This window comes from Parambassis ranga, chromosome 5 (assembly GCF_900634625.1).
Source record: "Parambassis ranga chromosome 5, fParRan2.1, whole genome shotgun sequence".
NCBI classification, from domain to species: Eukaryota; Metazoa; Chordata; class Actinopteri; family Ambassidae; genus Parambassis; species Parambassis ranga.
In genome coordinates, this window is record NC_041026.1 from 29,323,234 (window position 1) to 29,329,233 (window position 6,000).

At 38.6% G+C, this 6,000-nt stretch overlaps 9 non-coding genes across 9 annotated transcripts; all 9 read right to left on the bottom strand.

The window, feature by feature from the left end:
- Positions 1-203: 203 nt before the first annotated feature.
- On the bottom strand, positions 204-317 carry LOC114436877 (U5 spliceosomal RNA). Its single transcript, XR_003670766.1, has one exon. It is a non-coding gene; the product is annotated as a U5 spliceosomal RNA (small nuclear RNA).
- A 528-nt stretch (positions 318-845) lies between these two features.
- LOC114436953 (U5 spliceosomal RNA) lies at positions 846-959 on the bottom strand. Its single transcript, XR_003670839.1, has one exon. It is a non-coding gene; the product is annotated as a U5 spliceosomal RNA (small nuclear RNA).
- Positions 960-1,597: 638 nt separating this feature from the next.
- On the bottom strand, positions 1,598-1,711 carry LOC114436957 (U5 spliceosomal RNA). The gene has a single exon (XR_003670842.1). It is a non-coding gene; the product is annotated as a U5 spliceosomal RNA (small nuclear RNA).
- A 637-nt stretch (positions 1,712-2,348) lies between these two features.
- LOC114436893 (U5 spliceosomal RNA) lies at positions 2,349-2,462 on the bottom strand. Its single transcript, XR_003670782.1, has one exon. It is a non-coding gene; the product is annotated as a U5 spliceosomal RNA (small nuclear RNA).
- A 639-nt stretch (positions 2,463-3,101) lies between these two features.
- Positions 3,102-3,215, bottom strand: LOC114436878 (U5 spliceosomal RNA). Its single transcript, XR_003670767.1, has one exon. It is a non-coding gene; the product is annotated as a U5 spliceosomal RNA (small nuclear RNA).
- Positions 3,216-3,709: 494 nt separating this feature from the next.
- Positions 3,710-3,822, bottom strand: LOC114436891 (U5 spliceosomal RNA). Its single transcript, XR_003670780.1, has one exon. It is a non-coding gene; the product is annotated as a U5 spliceosomal RNA (small nuclear RNA).
- A 529-nt stretch (positions 3,823-4,351) lies between these two features.
- LOC114436977 (U5 spliceosomal RNA) lies at positions 4,352-4,466 on the bottom strand. The gene has a single exon (XR_003670860.1). It is a non-coding gene; the product is annotated as a U5 spliceosomal RNA (small nuclear RNA).
- Positions 4,467-5,106: 640 nt separating this feature from the next.
- Positions 5,107-5,219, bottom strand: LOC114436913 (U5 spliceosomal RNA). The gene has a single exon (XR_003670801.1). It is a non-coding gene; the product is annotated as a U5 spliceosomal RNA (small nuclear RNA).
- Positions 5,220-5,744: 525 nt separating this feature from the next.
- On the bottom strand, positions 5,745-5,859 carry LOC114436898 (U5 spliceosomal RNA). The gene has a single exon (XR_003670787.1). It is a non-coding gene; the product is annotated as a U5 spliceosomal RNA (small nuclear RNA).
- Positions 5,860-6,000: the final 141 nt, after the last annotated feature.

Genomic DNA, 6,000 nt, shown 5'->3' on the forward strand with positions numbered 1-6,000 from the left:
CTTTAACAGCATGTTCAGATTACAGCTTTTAAGAGACTACAGAAAAGTCCCCACAAATGCAGCTACTGAACAACATCTGTGCACATCAGCACAGTGTTCGCATGTTCAGCAGCAGGGACAAAAAAATGACAGGTAGGACCTCTTTCTGTGATACTAGACTATAAACAAAACCAAGATCAACATTTTTCTTAAACCCATCAGAAACCCCACACAGATGCAGGGCATCAAAAATTGGAACAAACTCTTGTTGTTCCCCTCCACGGAAATCTTTAGTAAAAGGCGAAAGATTTATACGATATGAAGAGAAACAAGAGTGATATTGTTTCTGCTGCCATCAAGAGGTCGGCCATTTTGGAAACAAGTACCTCACCTATGGTTAGAAACAAATGTCCAAATGTGTTGATGCTTTTAAAAAATCTAACGATACAGAATATTTTGTAATATAGAATATTCTAGTGAAAAGTATTAGATGACATTTTGTAATAACATTCTCACTTTACTGTGTTTTTATAACTTGAAAGTGATGAGACGAATCATCATCTCTGACAGGTTGTCTCCCAGTAAATTGAGTGTCCATGTAAATGCAATATATGGAACAGGCCTCTAACATTGCCTGGTTCCTCAAAGCACACTGATGGGTCTGAACCCCAAACACACTGACTGAATCGTGCTGAGATGGATCATGTGACCTGACAGAATCCAAAACAAATGCAAAGTAATCTTTGTGCAACATGACACAGTGTTCTCTCACCTACTGCAAATCCTCACAGATTGATTACTGCAGGGCATATCGACATGTGCTCTAAAGACCAGTCATGTTCTGTTTGTTCTTAAACCCGTCAGAAACCCCACACAGATGCAGGGCATCAAAAATTGGAATAAACTCTTGTTGTTCCCCTCCACGGAAATCTTTAGTAAAAGGCGAAAGATTTATACGATATGAAGAGAAACAAGAGTGATATTGTTTCTGCTGCCATCAAGAGGTCGGCCATTTTGGAAACAAGTACCTCACCTATGGTTTAATGTGGGAGAAAATGTTCAAATGTGTGTTGTTTTCAGTATTCATTCTATGAATGTGATACTTTATTGTGTTCATTGTAAATCTTTCACCACTAGAATGTCACTAAAATGAAGTTTTGGATGAATGAACCCATACTCGGCCAACTGATGAAGTGCTTCGATACTGCTTCATTGCTTCATTTGCACATAACTAGTCATGGGCTAACCTCATCCAATCAGATTACTTTTAGCTGTCCTCACAGCAGCATAAAATATGCCCATATTTGCCAGCAGATCCTCTCAAATCAGTTATTGGTCTGAATCAAATTCTACACAACTGTGCTAAAAGAGTCAACATTTTCTAATTTACTACACACAGCCAGAGCAGCGTGCGCACCTTTAACAGCATGTTCAGATTACAGCTTTTAAGAGACTACAGAAAAGTCCACACAAATGCAGCTACTGAACAACATCTGTGCACATCAGCACAGTGTTCGCATGTTCAGCAGCAGGGACAAACAAATGACAGGTAGGACCTCTTTCTGTGATACTAGACTATAAAAAACCAAGATCAACATTTTTCTTAAACCCATCAGAAACCCCACACAGATGCAGGGTATCAAAAATTGAAACAAACTCTTGTTGTTCCCCTCCACGGAAATCTTTAGTAAAAGGCGAAAGATTTATACGATATGAAGAGAAACAAGAGTGATATTGTTTCTGCTGCTATCAAGAGGTCGGCCATTTTGGAAACAAGTACCTCACCTATGGTTTAATGTGGGAGAAAATGTTCAAATGTATGTTGTTTTCAGTATTCATTCTATGAATGTGATACTTTACTGTGTTCATTGTAAATCTTTCACCACTAGAAGTCACTAAAATGAAGTTTTGGATGAATGAACCCATACTCGGCCAACTGATGAAGTGGTTCGATACTGCTTCATTGCTTCATTTGCACATAACTAGTCATGGGCTAACCTCATCCAATCAGATTACTTTTAGCTGTCCTCACAGCAGCATAAAATATGCCCATATTTGCCAGCAGATCCTCTCAAATCAGTTATTGGTCTGAATCAAATTCTACACAACTGTGCTAAAAGAGTCAACATTTTCTAATTTACTACACACAGCCAGAGCAGCGTGCGCACCTTTAACAGCATGTTCAGATTACAGCTTTTAAGAGACTACAGAAAAGTCCACACAAATGCAGCTACTGAACAACATCTGTGCACATCAGCACAGTGTTCGCATGTTCAGCAGCAGGGACAAAAAAATGACAGGTAGGACCTCTTTCTGTGATACTAGACTATAAAAAACCAAGATCAACATTTTTCTTAAACCCATCAGAAACCCCACACAGATGCAGGGCATCAAAAATTGGAACAAACTCTTGTTGTTCCCCTCCACGGAAATCTTTAGTAAAAGGCGAAAGATTTATACGATATGAAGAGAAACAAGAGTGGTATTGTTTCTGCTGCCATCAAGAGGTCTGCCATTTTGGAAACAAGTACCTCACCTATGGTTTAATGTGGGAGAAAATGTTCAAATGTATGTTGTTTTCAGTATTCATTCTATGAATGTGATACTTTACTGTGTTCATTGTAAATCTTTCACCACTAGAAGTCACTAAAATGAAGTTTTGGATGAATGAACCCATACTCGGCCAACTGATGAAGTGCTTCGATACTGCTTCATTGCTTCATTTGCACATAACTAGTCATGGGCTAACCTCATCCAATCAGATTACTTTTAGCTGTCCTCACAGCAGCATAAAATGTGCCCATATTTGCCAGCAGATCCTCTCAAATCAGTTATTGGTCTGAACCAAATTCTACACAACTGTGCTAAAAGAGTCAACATTTTCTAATTTACTACACACAGCCAGAGCAGCGTGCGCACCTTTAACAGCATGTTCAGATTACAGCTTTTAAGAGACTACAGAAAAGTCCCCACAAATGCAGCTACTGAACAACATCTGTGCACATCAGCACAGTGTTCGCATGTTCAGCAGCAGGGACAAAAAAATGACAGGTAGGACCTCTTTCTGTGATACTAGACTATAAACAAAACCAAGATCAACATTTTTCTTAAACCCATCAGAAACCCCACACAGATGCAGGGCATCAAAAATTGGAACAAACTCTTGTTGTTCCCCTCCACGGAAATCTTTAGTAAAAGGCGAAAGATTTATACGATATGAAGAGAAACAAGAGTGATATTGTTTCTGCTGCTATCAAGAGGTCGGCCATTTTGGAAACAAGTACCTCACCTATGGTTAGAAACAAATGTCCAAATGTGTTGATGCTTTTAAAAAATCTAATGATACAGAATATTTGTAATATAGAATATTCTAGTGATAAGTATTAGATGACATTTTGTAATAACATTCTCACTTTACTGTGTTTTTATAACTTGAAAGTGATGAGACGAATCATCATCTCTGACAGGTTGTCTCCCAGTAAATTGAGTGTCCATGTAAATGCAATATATGGAACAGGCCTCTAACATTGCCTGGTTCCTCAAAGCACACTGATGGGTCTGAACCCCAAACACACTGACAGAATCCAAAACAAATGCAAAGTAATCTTTGTGCAACATGACACAGTGTTCTCTCACCTACTGCAAATCCTCACAGATTGATTACTGCAGGGCATATCGACATGTGCTCTAAAGACCAGTCATGTTCTGTTTGTTCTTAAACCCGTCAGAAACCCCACACAGATGCAGGGCATCAAAAATTGGAATAAACTCTTGTTGTTCCCCTCCACGGAAATCTTTAGTAAAAGGCGAAAGATTTATACGATATGAAGAGAAACAAGAGCGATATTGTTTCTGCTGCCATCAAGAGGTCGGCCATTTTGGAAACAAGTACCTCACCTATGGTTAGAAACAAATGTCCAAATGTGTTGATGCTTTTAAAAAATCTAACGATACAGAATATTTTGTAATATAGAATATTCTAGTGAAAAGTATTAGATGACATTTTGTAATAACATTCTCACTTTACTGTGTTTTTATAACTTGAAAGTGATGAGAAGAATCATCATCTCTGACAGGTTGTCTCCCAGTAAATTGAGTGTCCATGTAAATGCAATATATGGAAAAGGCCTCTAACATTGCCTGGTTCCTCAAAGCACACTGATGGGTCTGAACCCCAAACACACTGACTGAATCGTGCTGAGATGGATCATGTGACCTGACAGAATCCAAAACAAATGCAAAGTAATCTTTGTGCAACATGACACAGTGTTCTCTCACCTACTGCAAATCCTCACAGATTGATTACTGCAGGGCATATCGACATGTGCTCTAAAGACCAGTCATGTTCTGTTTGTTCTTAAACCCGTCAGAAACCCCACACAGATGCAGGGCATCAAAAATTGGAATAAACTCTTGTTGTTCCCTCTCCACGGAAATCTTTAGTAAAAGGCGAAAGATTTATACGATATGAAGAGAAACAAGAGCGATATTGTTTCTGCTGCCATCAAGAGGTCTGCCATTTTGGAAACAAGTACCTCACCTATGGTTTAATGTGGGAGAAAATGTTCAAATGTATGTTGTTTTCAGTATTCATTCTATGAATGTGATACTTTACTGTGTTCATTGTAAATCTTTCACCACTAGAAGTCACTAAAATGAAGTTTTGGATGAATGAACCCATACTCGGCCAACTGATGAAGTGCTTCGATACTGCTTCATTGCTTCATTTGCACATAACTAGTCATGGGCTAACCTCATCCAATCAGATTACTTTTAGCTGTCCTCACAGCAGCATAAAATATGCCCATATTTGCCAGCAGATCCTCTCAAATCAGTTATTGGTCTGAATCAAATTCTACACAACTGTGCTAAAAGAGTCAACATTTTCTAATTTACTACACACAGCCAGAGCAGCGTGCGCACCTTTAACAGCATGTTCAGATTACAGCTTTTAAGAGACTACAGAAAAGTCCCCACAAATGCAGCTACTGAACAACATCTGTGCACATCAGCACAGTGTTCGCCATGTTCAGTAGCAGGGACAAAAAAATGACAGGTAGGACCTCTTTCTGTGATACTAGACTATAAACAAAACCAAGATCAACATTTTTCTTAAACCCATCAGAAACCCCACACAGATGCAGGGCATCAAAAATTGGAACAAACTCTTGTTGTTCCCCTCCACGGAAATCTTTAGTAAAAGGCGAAAGATTTATACGATATGAAGAGAAACAAGAGCGATATTGTTTCTGCTGCCATCAAGAGGTCGGCCATTTTGGAAACAAGTACCTCACCTATGGTTAGAAACAAATGTCCAAATGTGTTGATGCTTTTAAAAAAAATCTAACGATACAGAATATTTTGTAATATAGAATATTCTAGTGAAAAGTATTAGATGACATTTTGTAATAACATTCTCACTTTACTGTGTTTTATAACTTGAAAGTGATGAGACGAATCATCATCTCTGACAGGTTGTCTCCCAGTAAATTGAGTGTCCATGTAAATGCAATATATGGAACAGGCCTCTAACATTGCCTGGTTCCTCAAAGCACACTGATGGGTCTGAACCCCAAACACACTGACTGAATCGTGCTGAGATGGATCATGTGACCTGACAGATCCAAACAAATGCAAAGTAATCTTTGTGCAACATGACACAGTGTTTCTCACCCTACTGCAAATCCTCACAGATTGATTACTGCAGGGCATATCGACATGTGCTCTAAAGACCAGTCATGTTCTTTGTTCTTAAACCCGTCAGAACCCCACACAGATGCAGGGCATCAAAAATTGGAATAAACTCTTGTTGTTCTCCCTCCACGGAAATCTTTAGTAAAAGGCGAAAGATTTATACGATATGAAGAGAAACAAGAGCGATATTGTTCTGCTGCCATCAAGAGGTCGGCCATTTTGGAAAAAGTACCTCACCTATGGTTAGAAACAAATGTCCAAATGTGTTGATGCTTTTAAAAAAATCTAACGATACAGAATATTTTGTAATATAGAATATTCTAGTGA